Here is a 26,419-nt window from a genome sequence, read left to right as displayed (position 1 = left end):
ATAGAGAGATCCATTTATCTTCTTGATAGATTCATTTATTTTAATTGTACAATTTGGTTTGAGAACAAAGAGATCTATTTTAAAAGATTTTTTTTTTTTTAAATTTTTTTTTTTTTGTAAATATATTTACAAATTTGCAAGCAATTTGATAGCCAACTATTACAAAAATATATTTGAGCTTATATGTACAACAACGTTTTAATCATTTAAAATTGAAATTGTGGCTAATTGGCTTTTAAGAATCGAACTATTTTGTTATTTTCTAACAATAATGTGCTAATTTCTATCATTATTCTTACTAGTTTTTGTTTGTTAGTTATCTTTGTTATGGTAAAAATCATTAAAGATGTTTTTTTTTACTTTGCTTTCCAATTTTTTTAGTTTCATAATTTTGATTGCCCACTTAAACCATAGTTGTATAGTAAGCTTTAATTTTTAATTTTTAATTTTTTTATAATGGTAAGATCATATTTTTTAATTAAATAAATTATTTATCTACAATAGTCCAGATCGTTAGACTTTTGATTTGTTGCTTTTTACCATTCCCGATCATTTTCTTCACAAGTTGGGAATCTAGTCTCTGCGACCTTGGTGGAAAGACTGGAAGTGGTATCCTACCATGCTCTTCACCAGTTATAAGCCCAACTTAGGGTATTGATGAGTTTCTCCCCATCTCCCTATGGTTGATACTCTCAACCAATGATCACATCTTCAGTCTTCTCCTCATCATTGGAGGGTTTGATTTGATATTATTTGGGATGCTATCACTAAGCCTAAGATTGTCCATTTTGCATAGTGCTATTGTTTCAAGGGCTTCCCCTTGGGCCATGACTCAAACATCTTGGTGTTCCTGATTCTCGATGTCCTTTTTGTGGCCATCCTAAGCCATTTTTGTATATCTTTTGGTTTTGTAGGCATGCTCAAAATTATTGGCAATGGACATATGATTTGTTTTAAGCCTTTCAGGCTAGAACCCTTTTCTTGGCACATGGTTGTGCTAGGTGATTCCCTGAGGATTCCTTGTCAATTTATCTAGATTTGACATACTTTCTAGATGGATATTTTGTCTAATTTGTGGAAAGATAGGAATGCTATTCTTTTCATTCACAACTTTCTTGATATCAATGTTGCTATGTACACTAAAGCATGCATTTGCAATAATGTCATGTTGCAGATCTAGGTCTAGGCCAACAAGATGGTGCTAGAGGTGATCCACCTCCAAGAATTGCTCAATCATTGGGGTAACACACCTTGCACGGTCGCTAGAGTTTCTCCCAACTCTTTGGTTGACCACACTCCGCCCCACGGCTGCTGTCAAGGTCATAGTTCTTTTGCCTACTGCTTGCATATGCCACACTCACAAGCTCCCTATCATCGCTCTCCTAGTGGTGGCAATGCTAGTTGGCAGTGCCGCTCAGCTTCTCCACCTCGCTGTGGTTCTAGCTAGTCCCTAGTTCTTATGGCTCCCCCTCTTGTTGCTCCTACTTCTAGTGGCTCTAAGTGTTCTTTCCCTTGCCTAGATTTGGCAATTTCTCTAACGCAAGTAGAGAAGAAAGACAAAGAGAAAATTATTGATGAAGATGTCACTGATGGCTGAAGTGTTCCTAGTCCACCTACCAATCCCAGGGGTTCTTGGGGTTATAATGATCGTGATGATCCCCCTTCGGCTGGCATTGCTCTTGCGGCCTGAGAGAACTACTTATATGTTTTTTTGGTGAATAGTTATTGTTTCCTCCTTCTGCCGTGTGAACTTTCATGGGGTGATCTTGTATCCCTCGACCACTTTTTTGTGAATATGTAACAAGTATATTACTTTATTAATAGAAAGGGACTATAAAAAATAAATTTTGTTTTATTCCATGAGGCAATACTATTATATTGGCTTGTAAAAAATTTAACATATCTATTTGAAAAACTTATTTATTATTCCATAAAATTTTTTACGTCTAAATAGAAACTTCCAATTTTCTAAAGTTTACTTTTTTTGTTGGAAATTTTAGGATCCTAGCCTCATCCCTTATGATGTCGAACCTTTGCACTTAGCAAGACTTGATCCCTGGTGAATTCTTTGTGAACCATTCAACTTCACCAGTAGACCAAGGACCTTTCAACTAAAATTTACTTTAATAATAGTTTTGTACATAGAAACATCTTGATTTTCTAAAGTTTACTTTAATATTAATTTTGTACACGGAAACTCCTCGATTTACTCTAATAATAATTTTGTGCATGGAAACTTCTACTTTAGATAGTTTTAGAACAACCTCTATTACATTTAGAATATATTAGTGGATATTTAAAAAAATGACTTTCATTATCAAACACATCATCATTATCTTTATTATTCAAGCTATATTTTTGTCCTAATCAACATTACTAATTTTTTTGAATTTTTTATTTATTTTCAAGATATATTTTTTAAAGTTAAAAAAATATATTCTCTTTTTATTTGTGGTTGCATCTAATGCTTTTTGCACTTAAGTCTTATTTTATAGTTGTATTGATTCTCAAAGGTTTGAAATTAATTGTATACATAATTTTTTAATTTGTCATTCATCACAAGAAGAACTCTATTTTCTTTGGAAAATATGATCTCAATTTTTTTATTATATTTATTGTATAAGAAAACGTGTTCATAATGTGCTTATGCCATTATATTATTTACATGAAAAAATAATAATATATCAAACAAATGTTAAAAATAATATGTAAAAAAAAAGTAGCAAAATAAATTATAAAATTAGATAATCTACCATCTTCATAATGGATTGAAAATATAATATTAATTAGAATATTATAGATAACCTACCATAATTAATTTTAAAAACATAAGTAACACATTGCTCCAATTTTAAAAAAAAACTTTTATACTAATTGGCATTTATTTTTGTAAGTAAGAAAATAATAGAGTAGTTTTTATATATTAAATTTAATTATTTTTATCTAATTATTATTATTTTCAATTTAAAAATTAAATTATATATTTCTATTTTTTATTATTAAAAATATCAAATTTCTATCGGTTAATCATTGTAAACACAAAAGCATGCAACTACTAGTTTATATTATTTTATAAGGGTATTCCTAGTACTTTTTCTAGTACATGGTTCTAAATGATATGCTATCCTTTCTAAAACTAAATTCTTTGTTGTCTATTAGAAAATAAATCTTTATTAATTATTTATCAAATTTCAAACAATTAATTTTTATCTATGGGTTATATTTATGGACACGAAAATGACTCAAGCTATTTTCATGGTAAATATTAGATTCTTATGTTCTAAAAATCTAATCTGTCATTAACACTAAGTAAGATTGTCTTCAACTAATCTTCATATAGAAGATGTACAAATGCATTTATTCTCTAGATTTATTTAAATCCTTTCTTTGTTTTTGTATAATCCTTGTAGGAGTTGATGAAACAAGCACATGAGCCAAGAATCATTTGCAAGAAAAATACCTACCACACATAAGGGATCAAACAAATATAATATGCTCTATAACAACCCTAGAGTTTTGTGTTGATTGCACAAATAATGAATTGGGACACACTTACAATGAATGGATGACTTTCTTTATATAAAAAAAAGAGATGTTCTAAACCTAAATTTAGGGGAACAAAATTAGTACAAAGTTAGAGATAAATTAAGCTCAACTACAACTGAACTAAAGCTAAAAAATAAAATTGATGTTGAAATAAAGCACCTAAGTTTAACTTAAGTGAAAAAGTATTTAAAGGACATAATGAATTAATATTTAGCTAAAAAAACCCAATTACTCTAAAACCACCCTAATATAAACTTATGGAGAAGCTAAATGTTAATGATGGATGAAAGAAAGCTAGCATGAATGAGCATTGTCAATGAAGGTGTGAATAGGCATTCATGAACAAACCAATGCAAGTCAAACCATTGAGATCTCTCTAAATGGATAAAATGAGGAAAAATACATGAGAACAAAAACCCATCCCTAAATAGTGAGTGTAGCAATGTAAATTGTATATCTATATGCATTCTTGCTTATCTAGCCCTCCCTTTAACATGTGTGGCCTCCCTCATATTTTTCCTCTTATTACACTTTAATTTCACACATATTTCAAGAATCCCCATAACAAATTGGACTCCAAGTCCAAATTATGATCAACATCAAACAATAAAGGGTGACTTGGAGGGTCAAGGGTTAGTTGGGTAACCCTTGACCCTATGTATTGGCCCCAAGTTAAAAAAAAGGTAATAGATATTTAGTTCTAGAGGGATTCCTAAATCCTCATCAACATCCTTCAAGTTTTACACCCTAAAATTCCTAGGAGAGGTATACAATGTTAGGAATATACCACAAACATAAATAACAATTACATGCAAATATAAACAATATCAAAAAATAATAGATCACATAGAAAAGAACACAAGACACCAAGATTTAAATGTGGTTCACCCAATCCTTGGGCTATGTCCACCAAACAACAAGTCCAATATTATTATGATCCAATGATTACAACTTGATTACAATCTATAATCCCTTACAGCTCAATATTGTTGCAAGAACCAATTTTTGCATCACCACTATGAAAAAAATCCCTAACACTAAGCCCTTTTATACAAGTATTTTTATCACTTTAGGGTTATAATTAATAATTACATGTTAGCTCAAAATCTCGATAAAATAGGGCCCAAATTTTTTTTTTCTGGGCAATGCCCTAAGCCCCAAAGAATTTATGAAGTATGTATAATACTTTTTTGATTAGTCACCACAATCTAACAATATCCCACTTGGGGACTAATTAGGCTCCACTCTAAACAACAATCTCCCACTTGGAGATTGATCCTGTAGCTATGCCACTACTCTATGAGGCTCCCACTGGATCAAACCACCTTGGACTCTACTATTCTTTTATTCATGTTAAGTCTAGAAGACCAACTAGAGCTAAAGAGGAGTTCAACTTATCCCTTGTTACTACCTTTGTAAACATATTTGCTAGATTTTCATCTGTATGTATCTTATCCAACTTTAATTGTCCATCCTCTAAAACTGACCAAATGAAATGGTATCACAACTGTATGTGTTTGGTCTTTGAATGCAAAGCTGAATTCTTAGCAAGATGAATGGCACTCTGACTATCTATAAACAAGTAATTATCCTTCTGAGGGTGTCCCAATTCTTCTAAGAAGAATTAAAGCCATATCATCTCCTTGGCTACCTCTGTAGTGGATAGAGCATTAATCTTCTGTAACCTAGAAACCCAGCTCACGGTTGCCCCACCAACGATAAAGACATAACCTGTAGTACTCTACCTGGTATAATATCCCCTGCCAAATTTGAGTCGACATAGCCCTGTAAATTAGTAGTAGAACCCCTAAAGTGTAAACACTTATTGGATGTTCCTCTCAAATATCTGAGAATGCATTTGACTGCATTCCGATGCTCAATTCCTAGATGACTCATATATCTACTAACAACTCCCACTGCATGTGCAATATCTAGCCTTGTACATACCATAGCATACATCAAGCTTCCTACAACTGAAGCATAGGGTACCTTGGAAATCTTATCCTCCTCTTCTTGTGTTTTGGGACACATCTCCTTAGTCAACTTCAAATGACTAGGTAAAGGTGTGCTAACAGTTTTAGCATTCTCCATAGAGAAACGTTGCAACACCTTCTCAACATAATCAACTTAAGACAGTGTCAATGTTTTATTCATCCCATCTTTACAAATCTTCATAGTAGGGATTTGTTTTGTTGCCCCCAAATCCTTCATAGCAAATGTATTTGCTAGCTGGCATTTCAGCCCCTTAATATGATCCATGTTAGACCTAGCTACAAGCGTATCATCAACATATAAACATAAAATAATGTAGCTATCATCATCCAACCTCTTAAAGTAAACACAATGATCTGAATGACACCTATTGTATCCATGCTCATGCAGAAAATAATTAAATTTTAGATACCATTGCCAAGGTGCTTGTTTCAAGCCATATAAACTTTTCTTCAATTTGCACACTAAGTTCTCCTTACCTTTGACCTCAAATCCCCATGGCTAAGCCATATATGTCTCTTCATCCAAATCACCATGAAGGAAGGCTATTTTAACATCAAGCTGCTCTAAATGCAAATCTTTAGTAGCCACAAAACTTAAGATAGTACGGATAGAAGTCATCTTAACAATAGGAGAAAATATCTCATCAAAATCAATGCCCTTTTTTCTATGAAAATAATTTTACAACTAACTTGGCTTTAAATCTTTTCTTACCTCCATCCTCTTATTTCAACTTGTAAACCCACTTATTTTGTAAAGCTCTTTTACCAGCAGGCAACTTGCATAAATCCCATGTCTTATTCTTCAGCAAAGAGTCCATCCTGTCTTTCATTGTAGACTCCCACTGAATCTTAGTATCCACTTGCATTGCTTCATCATAACATTTAGGTTCACCAACATCAGTAAGTAAAATTGAATACAAAGAGAGAGAAAATGTTTTTGGAGGTTTAATTTTCCTTGTTGATTGTCTAACATTCATCGGTGTGTGTTATTTGTTGTTGCAGTTGTTGCACATCATGAGGAATGATAGAAATATCATCTTTTCGAGTATCATCCCACACTACATAATCATCTTCTTTCTTCTCATGTTGCTGCAATAGATCTTTGTAGAACACTTTCTCATTGAATATGACATCCATACTTCTTACAATTTTATGATTTTCAAAATCCCAATGCCTATAACCAAATTCATTAATGCCATATCCAACAAATACACATTTCTTTGACTTAGCTTCTAGCTTGGTTCTACTTTCAGAATCTATGTGAGCAAATGCTTCATAAGTGAAGGTTTTGAGTAAAAGAATAACTCACCTTCTTACTAGTCTATGCTTCATCTAGAATACCACAACCCAAAGGAGTAGAGGGACCTTTATTAATCAAATATACAATAGTATTGATAGCTTCCACCCACATGTATAAGGGCAATCCAGCATGCAACTTCATGCTTCTTGCATGCTCCATTATAATCTTGTTCATGCTTTCAACCACTCCATTTTCCTGTGGAGTCATTGGAATAGTTTTCTATCTATGAATACTATTAGTGGAGCAATAATCTTCAAATTCATGACTGCAATACTCACCACCATTATCAGATCTGAGACATTTTAATTTCTTACTAGTCTCATTTTCAACCAAGTATTTATATTTCTTGAAAGTTTGAAATACATCAGATTTCTGTCTAAGGAAATAAATCCATACCTTTCTAGTTGCGTCATCAATAAATTTAACATAATAATGAGAGCCAAAAAGGGAAGATACCTGAGCTAGTCCCCATACATCTATATGCACAAGCTCTAATTTTTCTTTTTTCTTTTCCTTCCTAGTTTTCACAAAACTCACTCTCTTTTGTTTCCCATAAACACAAATTTCACAGAAATCCATATTAACACATTTTAGACCGGTAAAAATTTCTTTGAATGAAGTACTTTCATACCTTTCTCACTCATGTGCCCAAGTCTTTTGTGCCATAGCACTGCATTAGAATTTACAACAACTATTTGTTCTCCCTACTCAACTGCAACAACTATTCCTGAACATTCATTTTTCTTTGAAACAATTAAAGGAGAAGGAACAATATGACTTGTACACAGATATAAGGTACTTTCACACCTTTTGCTACTACAAGAGAACCTTTTGAAACCTTCCAATTTTTATCATTAAAAATAACTGCATAACCCTAATCACCAAGTTGCCCTGCTAAAATTAAATTCCTACTCAGCCTTGGAGCATGTCTTACCTCATGTAGTAGCCAATGATTCCCATTCTGCAACTTAATCTTAACTTTTCCTTTTCCAAAAATTTGAGAGTGTTCATTATCCCCCAAATAAACAAAGCCCAAAATCCCTTTGGACATAATCAATAAAATATCCTCTATGAGGTTAGCATGAAATGAAGCACCAGAGTCTAAAACTCATGAATCATCAACACTTTCTAAACATAGAAGCAAAGCATCCTCTTCAGATTTTTTACTTACCACATTTGTCTCCTTGTCTCCATTTGGTTTATCTCCTTCATTTTCTTTTGATTCTAACAATCTTTCTTTTTATGCCTTGGTTTCCCACAATACCATCAATCATTTGGTCCTCTCGATTAAGACCTCCTCCCCCTTGACTTTCCTCGATTTTCCATGATTTCCAAAATTATCCCCTCTTTTAGTTGTTTTGCCTCAACTTTGTGCATTCAAAGCACTTCTTGATGTAGATCCACCTGAGGTTTTCCTACAAGTTTCCTCACTCAAAATAACACCAATGACATCATCATATTTTAGGGTACTAGATCCAGGAATAGAATTACTCACATCCATTACCAATCCATTCCAACTTTCAGGCAAAGAACACAAAATCAAGAGAGCCATAATTTCTTCATCAAAATTGATGCCCATTGAAGATAACTGACTAGTAATAGTATTAAACTCATTTAAACAATCTGCAATAGATCCACCTTCTGCCATTTTCATATTAAAGAAACGCTTCATGAGAAATACCTTGTTTGAAGCAGAAGGCTTTTCATATAGTGTCGCTAGGGTTTTCATCAACTCTTTTGTTGTCTTCACTTTTGTAATATTAAATGCCACCGATGGTGCCAGGCATAATCGAATGCTTCCAAGTGCCTTTCTGTCTAAAAGATCTTATTTGTCATTTGAAATAGATCCCTGATTCTTGGCTTTGCCTTCCAATAGCTTCCATAAATCCTTCTAATAAAGATAGTCTTCCATTTTAATCTTCCATAACTAGAAGTTCTGCCCATTAAACCTATCAACCCTCAATTTACCCTCATCTACCATCGCTCCCACTCAACCGTGAGACTCCCACTCAACTGTGAAACTTTCTTGTAGATGATAACTGAAAAACAACCTTTCTCTGATACCACTTGTTAGGAATAAACCATAGAAAAAAATAAAAATTACATGCAAATATAAACAATATCAAAAAATAATAGATAACACAGAAAAGAACACAAGACACCAAGATTTTATTGTGGTTCACCCAATCCCTAGTTACGTCCACCAAACATCAAGTCCAATATTATTACAATCCAATGATTACAACTTGATTACAATTCGTAATCCCTTACAACTCAATACCACCACAAGAACCAATTTTCACATCACCACTATGAAAACAATCCCTAACCCTAAGCCCTTTTATATAAGTATTTTTATCACTTTAGGGTTATAATTACTAATTAATGTTGGCCCAAAATCCTAATAAAATAGGGCCCAATTTTTTTTTGAGCCCTAAAGAATTTATGAAGTATGTACAATAATTTTCTAATCAATCACCACAATCTAACATATAAGCAAGGATACCTCCCTCATTTTGGCATCCATTCAATGTAAGCATCGATCCATTCAACATCAAGTATTCAAGAAGAAAGAATAAGCATTCTTTCATTTTGAGCATTCAACAATTTTTATCCCATCACATCCTTTATTGCAGGATGCTTCAACAATCTCCATTCAAGCATGTCTTTAAAAATATCCTTTAAGGGTTTTGTGGAGAGTCATGCTATTGAATCAACACTCTTGATCACATTCAAAGAGAATTGCATCATCAAGGCTTAAGACATGTTATTTTCTTAGATTTCTCTTCTACTACATATCTATACACTTAATTCCTTCCAAGGACATTTAATTTTTGTATCATGGTTGATATTAAAACAAGGATTTGAATTAGGCAAACCCCTTTCCACAATATTTTCCCCTCATTTTCTTTGTGCATAAACATGCGTAATGCATGTAAAAAGAGATACAAATAACTTAGAAAAAAGGATATAGTTTATGACTAAATCTATTAGAAAGTATTAAGTCAAGAGTGAATAAGTCATCCTTGATGGAATTTGTTAGAAAGTATCAGGTCAAGAGTGCATGATATTAGTAATCTCATGGTACAAGTTTGATTGCATGATGATAAGTTATTGTAGTGTCATTTATGTCAACTATTGACCTAGTGTTCCTAGTATTTTGTCAATCATAGACATGATGAGAAAGGTGTTGCAATAAGTTTCAATAGTTGTGCTCATTAAGAGATAATTTGGAGTAGACCTTTGAAGGTCAATGATATGACTACTACTATTGAAGTAAAGAAAGGTATGATAGGGTGAATTGACAATGAAACTTCTATGATAGTTAGTGATAAGTGATAGGTGATTTGATTGGGTTGTCAAGTCTATGAAAAATTAAGCATAGCGATATCAAGATGATATAAAAATGAAAGTTTAGATGATAAAGTTACAATTACAATTCATTTCTATGATTGACAGTAGTGACATAATTGTTGAACATATTAAAGAGTATTGAGTGATAATCAATAAATTGATGATTGATGATTGATGTTAAAGTTGCGATGGATTCAGTTGAGTTAGTCATGATATGGTGACATTTTCTCATGATTGGAGGTGATGATTTAGCATCACATGTTTGATGAAAACATATGAAGAAAATTCTAGAGGAAGCAAATATTTGGTCAAAATATGTTTGACCTCTTCATAGAATTCTATGAATTGGTTGGTGCAATCTTGCAAACATTTTTTTGTAGTTTAAGATTTGTCTTATGGTACATTGGATTTGAGTAGGAGATTTGAAATAGACATTAATTTCAAATTCTAGGGCTTGATTAAGGAAGTTGACTTGAAAGTCTAATATATACTGGTAGAGGCAAAAATGTTTATTGTTGTTGATCATGGATGATCAAGTGCAATGAAGGTTGCAAGTTGCGATCAATCCAAGGGTAGAGTTGAATATGTTGTGAAGTGTGTTTGATATTTAGTGGAAATGATCAAGAAGAGGTAGTGCTATTACATAAATCATTCTTTTTTTTGATCTCTAGCAATTATAGTAGTAAAATCCCTCAACCAAGTGGATCCTAATAAGTCCTTTGTGTTAGAGTAATAAAGTATTTTTTTTATTTATTAAATCATATTGATTTAATTATTAAGTCACTTATTATTTGTAGTTTTCTTAAGCTAAGCTTTGGGCATATAATAATAATAATTTTTATTAATTATTATCATGCAACCTAGGTTTTACTTGTTAGGATCTTGATCTCTTTTCATAAGGATTAATCTATTCTTAATTTAATAATTCACTTTTGATAATAGCAACTTACCTTTTTGCTCATCAAGAATGTCTCATCTATGGATATGTGAATTCCAACCTCCATAGCTTTTTGCTTCTCTCTTTTTGTGACAAGTGTTTGCATGTATGTGATTCTTGGGAGTTGTGGGGTTGATCTTTCATCAACTTCAACATGGTATCAGAGATCCAGATCTGCATGCCACTGTTCTATTTATGAGAAGTTTGGCTCGGCTTCTAGATCTATATTTTTTTCTTTCAAAGGGTTTCATTTTTTAGAGTTTTTTTTTTTGTATTGAATCTTAAGGCTCACCTTTTTTCCCTACAGTTTGAGCCCAAACAGACATCAACATTGAGCTCAAAGCACCCCAAAGCCCCTATTTTCATATTAAATTTGTCCAATTTGGACACACTTGAAATCTAAGGAAAAAAATTGCTCCCAGATTGGGCACATTTTCTGAGGTGATGATTTTGTGATTTTTGGCATGAAGATCAAGATTTTTCTTCTCAAAAATTAAGATTTTTGGCACGTAAATTGATATTTTTCAGCACGAAAATTGATATTTTTTGGTATGCAAATCAAGATTTTTTGGCACATAAATTGAGATTTTTAAGCACATAAATCTAGACTTTTTGGCATGCAAGCTAAACTAGCTTTGTATGAAATTAGCACGCTTCTTGAGGTAATTTTTGGTACTCGTGGTTACATTTTCCTTGACATTTTGGCATGGATCTTGAGCTGGTAAATTTTTTTTGCCCTTACAACACTTTTTTGACCTACATGTGGTTTTTTGGCCATAACTTACTCATCCAGACTCCATTTTTTGCAAACAAGATATCGTCAGAAAGCTAGTTCTAAGCCTATTCTAGTGGTGCATGTTATTTTAAGTTTTGGTACTTTTTTGATGGATTTTTGGGCTGTCAAAGTCAGGAGTTCTATTTTTCACTCTAAGAGACATATCTCGAGACATTCTATTTTCCAGATTTTGCTCTAGGCACATCCCATTCAATTTTTTTCTTTTTTGCATTATGGTGGATATCTTGGTTATTTCAAGCCTGGAGATTGATTTTGTTGCTTCAGATGATTTTTCATGTGTTATATTATCTTTTGTATTAGCCTTATGTCTCTTTTGATCTTTGTTGACATCTTTTTTTAGTATTTTTGCAAACACAATGAGATAAAGTGCTACTCTATTGCATTTCAGGATCTTGCACATCCTTGTGTTTTGTTGTACTTGCACTATATTATAAAGTGCCTTGGAGAGTTTCATATTGGTCATATTCACCATCTTCCTTTGTCAAGTGAGTGTTCCTTCCATGACATTAGCCAGATGATGTGTCAATGACATGTGCCTTTATAGGTGTTTGTACTTCTTTTGCACTCTCGATGTTCTTGGTTCTTATTTTTGCATGAGATATTGTATTTAGTTTCAGTATTCATGTCTTATCTCTCAGCATTATAGGGTGGTTATGTTGGTTCTATTACTTTCTTGGTTTGATGGAATGAGCTATGTATTCAATATTTGATCCTATGTACTAGGTAATTGCGATGGTTGGATACCTATGCATTTTAGTGAGATGGATTGTTTACCATATAGAAATTCTTTCGTTCCTATTTTTAGAGGCCATGAAGATATCTTCCATCTTCGATTGATAAGCTTTTTAGACTTAGTCTTCTCTACTTGGTCATGTTCTATATGGTGGAGGCTCTTTAGATTAATAGTTTGGCACTGTTTGCAGCTTCATGCTTCAGTGGCATTCTTCATGATCATCTTTTGTTCCTATCTTTTGGGACATTCCCTAGTTTGGAATATTCTTTAGTACTTCACTAGTTCTTTTCAGGATTTTTTCTATTTCTTTTTGGAGGAGGGTTTTTCCCATGTGATTTTCTCTATTTCTCCTTCATTTAGAGATTTGGTTGCACTTGGGTACCTCATCAGGCCTTGATGTTGAGACCCAAATTTACTTTCAGTAGTAGTTTCTAGGTTTTTAGCTACTCCCTAAGTTTATCTTAAGGGGGTGTTAGAGTAATAAAGTATTTTCTTATTAATTAAATTATATTGATTTATTTATTAAGTTACTTATTATCTGTAGTTTACTGAAGCTAAACTTTGTGCCTATAATAATAATAATTATTAATTATTATCATGCAACCTAGGTTTTACCTGCTATGGTTTTGCTCTCTTTTTATAAGGATTAATCTCATTGAAATTTATTAATTCACTTTTGATAATAGTAATTTATCTTTTTGCTGATCAAGAATGTCTCATCTATGGATCTGAGAATTCTAGCCTCCATATATTTTTTCTTTTCTCTTTTTGTGATAGGTGTTTGCATGCAGGTGATTCTTGGGAGTTGCAGGGTTGATCTTTCATCAACTTCAACTTATGACATTTGTTTGCATGCAGGTGATTCAAGAGACTATGGAGGTTGGAATTCACAGATCCACAGATGAGACATTCATGATGAGAAAAAAGAGAAATTGCTATAATCAAAAGTTAATTCCCAGATCCAAAACCAAAAGCTATGGAGGCTAGAATTCCTAGATCCACAGATGAGACATTTGTGATGAGAAAAAAGAGAAATTGCTATAGTCAAAGGTGAACAAATGAAATATTAAAAAGAGATCAATCCTTATAGAGGAGATGAAAATCCTAAAAGGTAAAACCTAGGTTGCATGATAATAATTAATAAAATAATTAATTATTATATTTCTAAAATTTAGCTTAAGTAAACTATAGATAATAAGTGACTTAATAATTAAATCAATATGATTTAATTAATACAAAATTAATTTATTACTCTAACACCTCCCCTTAAGATAAACTTAGCGAATAGCTAAAAACCTAGAAACTACTACTAAAAGGAAATTTGGGTCCCGACAACAAAGCCTGATGAGGTACCCAAGCACAACCAAATATCTAAAAAGAGGTAAAATAGAGAAAACCACATGGGAGAAGACCTACTCCAAAAAGAGATGGAAAACATGCTGAAAAAAAAATAGTGAAGGACTAAAGAAGCTTCCAAACTAGGGAATATCCCAGAACATAGGAACAAAAGATGATAATGAAGAACACCACTGAAGCATGAATTTGCAAACACTACCAAACTGCTAATTTGAAGAACCTCCACTATATAGAACATGACCAGGTAGAGAAGACTAAGTATGAAGAGTTGATCAATTGAGGATGAAAGGTATCTTCATGGCCTCTAAAAATAGGAATGAAAGAATGTCTATATGGTAAATAATCCATCTCAACAAAATGCATAGGTATATAGCCACTACAATCACCTAGTACATAGGATCAAATACTAAATACATAGCTCACTTCATTGAACCAAGAAACCAATAGAACCAACATAACCCCCCTCTAATGCTGAGAGGTAAGATATGAACACTGAAACTAAATTCAATATCTCTTGTAGAAAGAAGAACTAGGATTATCGAGAGTGCAAAAGAAGTAAAAATGCCTCTAATGACACATGTCATTGACACATCATGAGGCTAATTAATGGAAGGAACACTCACTTGACAAAGGAAGATGGTGAATATGGCCAACATGAAACCCCCCAAGGCACTTTACAATGTAGTGTGAGTACAAAAAAACACAAAGATGTGCAAAATCCTAAAATTCAATAGAGTGGTACTTTATCTCAGTGTCTTTGCAAAATATGCATACAAATGATATCTAAATAGACTATAAGAGATATAAGGCTAGTACAATAGATAGTATAATCCATGATGAATCATTTGAAGCAACGAAATGTTAGAATTCTTTTAGAATAACTGAGAAGGGGGGGGGGGGGGGGGTGAATTAGTTATCCAAGGTCCAATAATGTCCAATACAATTTTTTTGTCAAATCCTTAATGACATATAATTGAAATTATCATGCATGCAATTAAACATTAAACAATCATGAAATGTAAACATGCATCACCAAACCCTCCAAGAATAAGAAGGTAAGACTGGGGTGGGGATAACAAACACAAAATAACTGTGCAATTGATTTCAACCACTTCTGACGGTTTGCCCTATTAAAGGCCTGCCTTGTTAAAGGCTTTACACATTGTTAGATGTGACCCTATTAAAGGATTTATACACCCTGTTAGGAGTGTGCCTTGTTAAAGGACTTAAGAACATTCAACTTAGAATGTCACCCTGTTAAAGGATTTACATAGAGCTGTTAGGCCCCCCCAAGTCCATGGGATTTACAGTCATGTTCTCAAAAGGATCTTTTATCCCTCTCTAAGGATATCCTATCCTCCTCCTAAGGATCTCTTATCCTTCTCCCAAGGATCTCTTATCCTTCTCCTGGGGATCTTCTATCCTTTTCCTGAGGCTTATCCACCTAGTTGTTAAGCTAACCTAGTAATGTAGGATTTCAATGTCTAATACAATGGTAAGAAAGTATTAGAAGGGTTCTGACCTAATAAATATTGCAACTCTAACCTTGCAGATTTTAGATCACTCTTCAGTTCTTTTCTTTGCTTGTCTTTTCTTCCTTGCAGTGCTGACATCTTGTCCACCCTTCAAGATTTGTCTCCTTGAGTTCTTCCACTCGTTATGCCAATGCACTCTATGGTCACTTGATCAACTCAAAGTTTTGATGCTCTATACTTACTCCTCACTGTGTCCTCTTCTTAACACTTCACACTAGCCTTCTCTTGGCTTCTTCACACGACCACCTTTATGACCTCTAACATGTAACTCCTTATAAAGAGGTTCTATTCTACATTTCTCGCTCAAATCTTCCCGCTAATCAATTTGATTTGTTTTGGGAAAATGATATTATTTTTCCCTCCAAATTGTTTCTTCTAGAAACTTCATCAGTATTCACCTTGAATTGGTTTGCATGGTTTACATAAAATTCTGTGATATCTACTCATCATCCTTATCATCCAACTAATTCACAAAATTCAATGTAACAAACTTATCGTTACTGATCTATCGAATCTTTTGACTTAACAAATAATGCAGCAACTCGGCATCATTGGTTTATTGATGCTCGACACCTTTTGTGTTACTCAACTTCTACTACATTTACTAATGCTTGGCACCTTCTGTGGTTTCTGCTTTACTTGGCACTTGAAGCTTTCTTATATTGCTCGACACCTAATGATCTTGCTTGAAACCTAAAGAATTGCTCGGCACACACTGAAGTTGAACTTTCTTGGCTTCAACTAAAAATTTTCTCAGCACTAACTAGCTTGCTCAGCTCTCACAAATGAACTTAGTTATGCTTCACAAATGACTTAGTTAAACCTTGCATTTTGAGTGTATCTGAATGAGTCCATTCCCTGTGTCTTAGAGTATGTCATCAATACACTATTCCATCAATGGCTTAGCTGATCCTTATATTTCATTACAACATCATAACTTCAACCTTTCTTTAGGTGCTCTAGTTACATCTTATTGATTGCCTCCTCCTTGTCAATCAACCAATTGATAGTGTTTGGATCACTTAAGCGATTGTCATTCCTGCAAGTAGCAAGTTTGACATCAATGAAAAAAAAATGAATGAAAAAATTCTTTACCAATTCCATCATTCTTCATTCAAAGGTATTTTCAATCATTTTCAACATGAAATTGATCACTAGACCTGAAACAACCAAGATATCTACTAGAATGAAAAAATGCAAAAGACTAAATAGAATGTGCCTGGAGTAGAATTTGGAAAAATAACTAGTATCATGAGAAAGATCTTAGAAAGACCTTTCTAATGATATAAATAATTCTCAAATAAGAGATTAGATGCTCAAGATATGTCTCAAAGTGTAAAATATAACTTCTAGCTTTGACTACATAAACATGAAACCAAATAACCTACACCATCATGACAGGCTTGGAAAGAGATTTTTGATGATATAAGATTTGTCAAAAATACTTCCATATGCCCAAGATCAAGATATGGGCAAAAAACCATCAATAGGTCTTTAGGACAAAACTGATCAAACAATGATTGGTGAACGACCATCAAATTTTGGCATTAAAAATGATGATGTCATGACCTGTGATTGTTAGACCTGTTGCATCAGTACTTTGCTAATGTCAACACTATGCATGTATCCTTTGCACTTTTAAATTTTTTTTGAAAAGAAAACAAAGGCTTTTTGAAACTTTTCTTTTTTTATAAGCATGCATTTTTTTCAATAAAGTTGAAAAAAATGATTTAATTTTTTTAATAATTTTTTTTTATCGCATTGGGAACTATGCCCAAATTTGAGAAAAAAACTATTTGCCTTACTAGTCAATTGTGTCCAAGTTGGACAAATTCTCTAAGGAAATAGGGGTTTTTGGGTGCTAGGAATCCAATTGTGAGGTCCGTTTGGGCTCAAAACACAGCAAAAAAAATGACCCCTTAAGATCCAATACAAAACACCTCTAAAATCTGAAATTCTTTGAAATAAAAAATACAAATCTGAAAGCCAAGCCAAACCTCTCATACCATGGAAGTGCAAGTGCATAAAGGAAAATCTTAAGATGGTAGTAAAGGTAATTTAATAAATTAAATTAAATTAACCTTTTACTCTAACACCCTCCCTAGGATGAGCAAAAATGCAACTACAAAAAATCCAGAAAATAAACTTGGGTCCTGATAACAAGATTGATGAGGTATCCAATCACAACCAAATCTCTATGAAATGGAGAAATAGAGAAAACCCAGTGGGAAAAATCCTACTCCAAAAAGAGATAGAAAAGGACTCACAAATAAAATATCTCAAGAGAGTCTCTCAAGACCATAAGTACAATAAACCCCCCATGACAGAAGATTGAGACTACATAGCTCTCCAAAAATGGCATAACTCCTATGTCCATGAACATACCAATGTGGATCCAATCTAAAGGAAAAAAAAGGCAGTGGACAAGGAGGGTAAAACCCCTGAATGTAAGGTGAAGCTAGAATTTCTAGCTGATGCTCAAAGGAGAATGCATGAGAATCTTGAAATGGAATCTCCAATGTAGGTGGGATAATAGGTGTGATGAATCTATCATCTGAGAGGAGATGTGTGTCCTCTGATATATCCTCAACAACTGCAGTAGGTTGCTTGATGACTAGAGGAATAATGATAGGCAATGTTGATGAGTAGTCTTGTGTAATAGATGGTATCTGAACAAGAGGTGGAGGTGTAGAAGTCACAACACTGGTCTCAGGAAAAATACATAAGTTCAAGTGACCTTATATAGTTTATTTGGATTTTTGATGTTGTTTGGTTGTTAGTATATGCAGTCAAAGTCAAAAATTCTATTTTGCACTCTGGGAGACGTATCTTGAGACATTCTATTTTTTAGATTTTGCTCTAGGCACATCTCATTCAATTTTTTTCTTTTTTGCATTATGATGGATATCTTGGTTGTTCTGGGGATCAATTTTGTTTCTTTAGGTGAATTTCCATGGGATGTACCATCTCTTGTATTAGCCTTATGTCTCTTTTGATTTGACATCCTTTTGTAGTTTTTTTGCAAACACACTGAGGTAAAGTGCCATTCAAGATCTTGCACATCTTTATGTTTTGATATACTCACACTACATTATAAAGTGACTTAGGGTGTTTCATGTTGGCCATATTCTCCATCTTCCTTTGTCAAGTAAGTGTTCCTTCCATGAAATTAGCCTCACGATGTGTCGATGACACATGCCATTATAGGTGCTTTTACTTCTTTTGCACTCTTGATGTTCCTAGTTCTTCTTTCTGTAGGAGATATTACATTCAGTTTCAATGTTCATGTCTTACCTCTCAACATTATGGGCATTTATATTGGTTCTATTTCTTTCTTGATTTGGTGGAGTGAGGTATCTATTCAGTATTTGATCCTATGTACTAGACGATAGTAGTGGTTGGATATCTATGCATTTCAGTGAGATGGATCATTTACCATATAAACATTATTTCACTCCTATTTTTGGAGGCCATGAAGATGACTTTCATCTTCAATTGATTAGCTCTTCAGACTTAGTCTTCTCTACCAAATCATATCCTATGCAATGGAGGTTCTTTGGATCAACAGTTTGGTAGTGTTTGCAACTTCACGCTTCAATGGTGTTCTTCATGATCATCCTTTTGTTCCTATCTTCTAGAATATTTTATTTCCATCTCTTTTTGGGGTAGGGTTTTTCCTATGTGGTTTTCTCTATTTTTCCTCTTTACAGAGATTTGGTTGTGCTTGGGTACCTCATCAGGCCTTGTTGCTAGGACCCAAATTTGCTTTCAGCAGTAGTTTCTAAGTTTTTAGCTACTCCTTAAGTTTATCTTAAGAGGGGTGTTAGAGTAATAAGATATATCCTTATTAATTAAATAAAATTGATTTAATTATTAAGTCACTTATTATCTCTAGTTTACTTAATCTAAACTTTAGACATATAATAATTAATTATTATCATGCATCCTAGGTTTTGCCTATTAGGGTTTTGATCTCCTTTTATAAGGATTGATCTCTTTGTAATTTTATTCATTCACTTTTGATTATAGCAATCTATCTTTTTTCTCATCAAGAATGTCTCATTAGTGGATCTGGGAATCCCAGCCTCTGTAGCTTTTGCTTCTCTCTTTCTATGATAGGTGTTTGCATGGAGGTGATTCTTGGGAGTTGTGGGGTTGATCTTTCATCAACTTCAACATGTTAGAGTAATAAAGTATTTTCTTTTTAATTAAATCATATTGATTTCATTATCAAATCACTTATTATCTGTAGTTTACTTAAGCTAAACTTTGGACATATAATAATAATTTATTTTTTATTAATTATTATCATGCAACCTAGGTTTTACCTATTAGAGTCTTGATCTCTTTTTATAAGTGTTAGAAATATTAATCTTTCCTTGGATGTATTTAATTGAGATATTTCAAGGATCCCTAAATGTAGTTTGTCCTATCGTGCACATGTGGAGGACATGTCATTTACTTGTCCTTTAGTCCACATGTGAGGACAACTCATTTTTATAATTCCTTTATTAAGGAATTTTGTTTATCCTCCTTAAGAGGATCTTGACACTTTGCACACACTTATTATGAATGTGGCATTCATAGAAATGAGTGTTACACATGTGAACACATGCAACTCTTTTCTCATCTCTTTAAAAGAGATGCTCCTTTCTCTTTCTTCTTTACACATCACTTTGATGTTATTTTATTGAGCTATTTTGCTCCACCACTTTCTCTCTATCTTTTTTAAGCATTTACCTTCATTCATAATACTCACAAGGGGTTTTCTTTGCTTTCCCCTTTCAAATCCTTGTCTCCATTGTTGAACTATCTTGGTGTATGCTCTTCGATCTTGCTTATCTCATGGTAATATTATTTCACACTTAACTTACTTGGATTTTTTTTTTCTTTCTCTATCTTATCATTTCTTACATGGTATTAGAGCTTGGTTACTAATCCTTGTTTTAAGTTTTTGTGTTGAAGGTTGCCATTCATTGGAGCACACCTTAATTGGAGACATTATTGAGAGAAGAAATTTGTGTTGTATTTTTATAGCTCATCCTAACATCTAATGTGTGTAGGTTTTATTATTTTTATCATTTTCTACTAACTCTCTTTGGAAGGCTTGCCGCCAAATGGTATTTCTATTAAAAAAAATACATCATTTTTTTGCTCTTGTTTTGGAAGGCGTGCTGCCAAAACAAGTAGCATTTATCAAACACTTATTTTAATAACATTTAAATTGTGCAATTTTTTTGATTAAATATTTAAAATTAAAAAAAATATTTCCCTAATATTTTCATTATAGGGAACACTTCGAGAATCCTAAGTGTGATTATATTTTTTTATTCTACATATACCAGTTAGTTAAATCTATTTCATATATCTTTAAAATTTAATCAAATTTCTCTCATCTATAACCTTCTTAAATGTAATATTTAATTTTTTTTTATAGAAATAGTGTGCCTTTCTATTCTTTCAAATTTGCACTCCACTATTTTTTTTAGATCTTTCCTTTTAACTCCCTCTTTTTTCTTAGGCTCTCTCTCTCTCTCTCTCTCTCTCTCTCTCTCTCTCTCTCTCTCTCTCTCTCTCTCTCTCTCTCTCTCTCTCTCTCTCTCTCTCCTATTTATCCTTGTCATTTCTCTTCTATTCTTTTATTTTCTTGTTTCCATTAGTTCTCTTTCATTTCTTTTTCTGCTCTTTGTGTGAGCTTTCCTTCCTTCTGCATGTCTCCTTACAAATGTTTCTTGCCGAAGCTAACTCCCTACCTTGATTGCATGAGCTTATCTTTATTCACTCTACATTTGGGCTTCCTTGGATCACTTCCCTCCTCTCCTTTTGTGGTCTCCTCTCACTGGTGGCCCCTCCTTCCCTTCTTGTGCTATCATCTTGCCTCTTCTGTAGGCTTTCTCCCTCCTACTGTTGCCTCTAGCCTCCGCTACTACCTTTTGTTTTTTGCTACTCTCCCCTTGCATTTTGCATTTTTCCTTTCGTCTCTCACTCCCTCCATTTTTAAATCATTGCATGCCCTATCTCCTTATCATGCCTTGTTTTTTCTATTTGTGCACCTCTCCTTGTAGCTTACATGATTAGTTGTGAGCCTTTACTTACCTTGCTCCCTTTTCTCCCATGCTTCCTCTTCATTGTAGCTCATTCTCTCTCATGTACATTGGTCTATTTAGCACTTATACCTTCTCATTTCCTACCTTGGACCTCTGTGTGAAGTGCTTGTAGCTTGCTGCATTATTTTAGGAATCACTCAAGGTTTAATAAGTTTTTTTTTTGTCTTTAACCTTTGCTAGGTTTTAGTTTTTGATTTTTAATAGTTTTTTGTTGAGATCTTGTCTTATTAATAAGTTTTTTATTTGTATTTAATCAAAGTTTTTTTCTATCTTTAATCTTTTATAAGTTTTGTAGTTTTGTTTTACAGTTATAAGATATAAGCTTATTTAATATTGCTTCATAACTTATATGTTTCTCATTCTCTTTTTAAAGTTTTGTTTCAATGTTAAGTTACATGTTATAAATTAAGTTATCAAGCTTTCATTATTATTTCTTTAATAGAATTTGTTGGTTTGTCATTAACCATTTATAACTTATTATTGTGGTCATATTATAAAGTTATAAAATTGATTTATAACTTAAAATTTTGGCATCTTATAAGTTATCTAAGGTTGGTTAATCATTTAAATTCATCAGGAATCTAATCATATCTAGTTGGATACGCTTGTCATTCAGTTTTTAATCATTTTTTTCTATTTCTATTGTACATGTTTTGTAGATTCCTTGCACATTTAATCATTTCATAATGCTTCTGCATCATTCTTATTTCATTACAGGTTCATCATTCCCCTAACTTTTTCTTGCAAGGCTGAATTATTATTTGTCTATTACCTCATTTAAAATTTTTTTTTCTGACAAGTTTCTTGTAACTCCAACTTAATTTTGTAGAATATTATTCATTATTTAATCAGATTTTTTGTTGTTGTTGTTCAATTCACGTTAACTTTAAGTCATATTTCTCTAGGGGGGACATCTTTTTTTCATAAATATGTCAACCTTAGTTCTAGAAATAAAACTTAATAGTTCTAACTATCACTCCTAGAAAATACATATTTCTTTCATTTTTTCATTTTAAACATATGTTAGACATAGCCACTAATCCTTCTATTGAACCTAGTTCAACAACTATCCAAGATGTAAAAGATGCTTGGAAACTTAAAAATGAAGAAGCTTTAGGTTTAATTAGTATTTTGATTATTCTACATTTATATGTATTAATTGCAAATTGTTCCAAAGCTCATGAAGCGTGGACAATTCTACAAACCACTTATGACAGTGTAGATGAATCCCACAAAATAAAATTGTAGGATCAACTTGAAGATCTAAGGTATACAAATTTTAAAACCATGGATGAATTTCTGATAAAATTTGATGCTATTAAAAGTCATCTAGCTGGTTTAGGTTTTCAGTTAGCTAACATTCAGTTAATTCATATTATTCTTAAAAAGTGTCTTCCTAGATAGTTTCAACAGTTTATAACTAATATACATGCTCAGCTTGCAATTCCTACTTTAACTGCTCAATTAACTTATGTTATTCTTCAAACCGTATTATGACAGGAAGAAGCTAAGTTAATTTAGTTTGGTACTCTTAAATCAACTGAATCTACATTTATGTCTAGGAATTCAAATAGTAATAACTTTCATTCAAATCATAATAATCATCATCATAATAATTATAATCAAAATAATAACAACTATAATCATGCCAATAATAAATCTAATGTCAAACATAACAATAATAACAATAATCATAACAATCATCACAATAACAATCGCAGTAATTCTAACTATAATAATAATAATCAAAGGAATCATCCAAATTCCAAACCTCATTATTCTTATTGTTGCAAAGATGTTCATGTTGTTAATAAAGATTTTAAAAAGAAAAATGTTAAAAAACTTATGAACAACAGTAATCATCATAAAAAATAAAATCATAAAAAATGTAACTCTAATGGTTCTAATTCTTGTCATGCTTTTACTTGTGGCTATAATGTTTGGAGACCTTTAGAATGGACTGTTGACAATGGTGCATCGCAACATGTCACTTCTCATAAGGAAAATTTTGATTCTCTGCAACTTGATCTTGCTAACATTCCTATTTAGTTAGCTAATAATCAGACTTGTAAAGTTGAAGGTTTAGGTGATGTAACTATTCCTAATGGTAAACTGTATGATGTGCTTTATGTACCTAATCTGAAAACTAATTTGCTTTCTATTGCAAAGTTATTTCAGGACTATAAAGTTGAATTCTATAAAGATATGTGCTATATGAGTTGAATTCTATAAAGATATGTCCTATGTGATTGATCTTCAAACTAAACAAGTGATTGCTCATGTAAAAATGGATTAGGACAATTTATTTAAATTCCATGAATTTTCTAGTTCATGGTATTCTCTATATACCTCAATTGAATTCAATGTATGTCATGAAAGACTTGGCCATTTAAATTCAGATTATATTACTTTAATGCAAAAATGCAATACAGTTGATGGTTTGCCTCATATTATTCCTTCCAAGATTGCTTGAACTAGTTGTATGAGTAGTAAGATGCATAGGGAGACCTTTCCAAGTGGTAAGTCATGGCGGGGAACTCATAAGTTGTACATTGTCCATAGTGACCTTTTGATCCCCATGGAGAATAACTCCATCCAAGGTTCTCAGTATGCACTTACTTTTGTCGATGATTTTTCCAGACAAACTTGGATCTATTTTCTGCATAGCAAGGATCAAGTTCTTGAAATATTTATTAAATTTTAGTTATATGTTGAAATGTAATTTGGTTTTAAACTTAAAATTCTCAGAATTGATAATGGAAAGGAATATGTGAATAATACTTTTCACTCTTATTTTAAATCATGTGGAATTAAACACGAGCTTACTATTCCTTATACATCACAACAAAATGCTATGGTGGAAAGAAAACATCAAACTATTGTTAAAATGGCTACATGTATGTTACATGCTAAGAATTTGCATTATAAATTTTGGGCTGAAGCTATGTTTTGTGCAACTTATCTTCTTAATAGGACTCCTACCAAAGCTCTCAAGGATATTACTCCAGAAGAGGTGTGGTCTAGTAGGAAGCCTAATTTATATTACTTATAGATTTTCAGATCTATTGCTTATGTTCATACTCCTAAACATAAAAGGCATAAATTAGATGCTAAGTCTTCTCCTTATATTTTTGTTGGATATGATGAAAACACTAAGGGTTATCATGTTTATGATTCTACTACTAACAAAATTCAAGTTGCAAGAGACATTTGCATTGCAGAAAATGGTGTTCATGACTATTATACTGTACATGGTGCAGAATTTAGTGGCACTAAAATTGTGCTAGTGGAGGACCAACCTCCTTCTCTAAACCCTACTCCTCTTAACCCTACTACTCAAGCTCCAACTATTATTTTTGCTTTTGCTAGTAATGATATTCAAATAGCTGCTAATGATGTTTTTATTGATAATGATTCTTCCTCTAATGATGATTCCATTTCTACTAAACAAAAATCTAAATGGGCTCAAGGCTTAATTAATGAAATTAATGACTATATTACTAGATTAAGTGGAATTAAACCTAGAAGAATTAATTATTGCTGTTATGCTTTGATGACTTCTATTATGAATTCTAATGATCCTAAGTCTTATGATGAAGCTAACTCTCAACCTCATTGGCAAAAGGCCATACAAGAGGAATATGACTCTTTAATTGCTAATCAAACTTGGGACTTAGTCAATTTACCTCATGGCAAGAATATAGTTTCATGCAAATGGTTATATAACATAAAGTTGAATGCCAATAATGAAATTAGTAAATTTAAGGCTAGATTAGTTGCTAGAGGTTTTAAACAAATTGAAGGGTTAGATTATAATGAAACTTTTGCCCTTGTTGCTAAAATGCCTACTATCAAATTAGTTATACTTTAGCTTCTAAAATGAATTGGCCTATTCATCAAATAGATGTTAAACGTTCTTTCTTAAATGGTGATTTACATGAAGAAATCTAGATGGCACAACCCCTAGTTTTGTTAAAAAAGGTAGTTAAAATCTAGTTTGCAAATTGAAAAAATCTATCTATGGTCTCAAACCATCACCTATAAAATGGCATTCTAAAATTAATTTTTTCTTTATTTCTCAAGGCTTTTCTAGAAGTAAGATTGATCCTAACTTATATATTAAACATACTCAAGATGATAATATCATTGTTATTCTTTATATGGATGATCTAATTCTCACTTCAAGTTTAGATGCTTTGATTTCTAATACTAAGTTTCAACTTAAATAGAAATTCTAGATGACTAATTTAGGTATTTTACATTACTTCTTAGGTATGCAAATTTTGCAAACTCCTAAGGGTGTTTTTATTTCTCAAAGAAAGTATGCTCATGATCTTTTAGAAAAATTTAAGATGAATGATTCTAACCATGCTTCAATTCCATGCAAATTAGGAACTAAATTAATGGTTGATATGGAAACTCCTTTTGTTAATGAAACTTTGTATAGGCAACTTGTAGGAAGTTTAAATTATTTAACTCTTACTAGACCTGATATTGCTTATAATGTCAATTTAGTTTCCAAATTTATGTCTAAACCTTAACAAACATACTTTAAAGTTGCTAAAAGAATCTTAATGTACATTAAAGGAACTATTAATATGAGATTATTTTATGATGCCAATTTTGCATTTATTTTACAAGATTATATTGATTTAGACTGAGGTGAAGATCCCAATGATGGGAAATCCACTTGTGGATATTGTTTCTTTGTTGGTTTAGGTATAATTTCTTGGAAAAGTGAAAAAGAACACTCTATTTCTC

Source organism: Cupressus sempervirens, chromosome 11 (genome assembly GCF_028749045.1).
Source record: "Cupressus sempervirens isolate cs-2001-9-10 chromosome 11, ASM2874904v1, whole genome shotgun sequence".
Classification (NCBI taxonomy): Eukaryota; Viridiplantae; Streptophyta; class Pinopsida; order Cupressales; family Cupressaceae; genus Cupressus; species Cupressus sempervirens.
Note: the sequence above shows the minus strand (reverse complement) of the source record.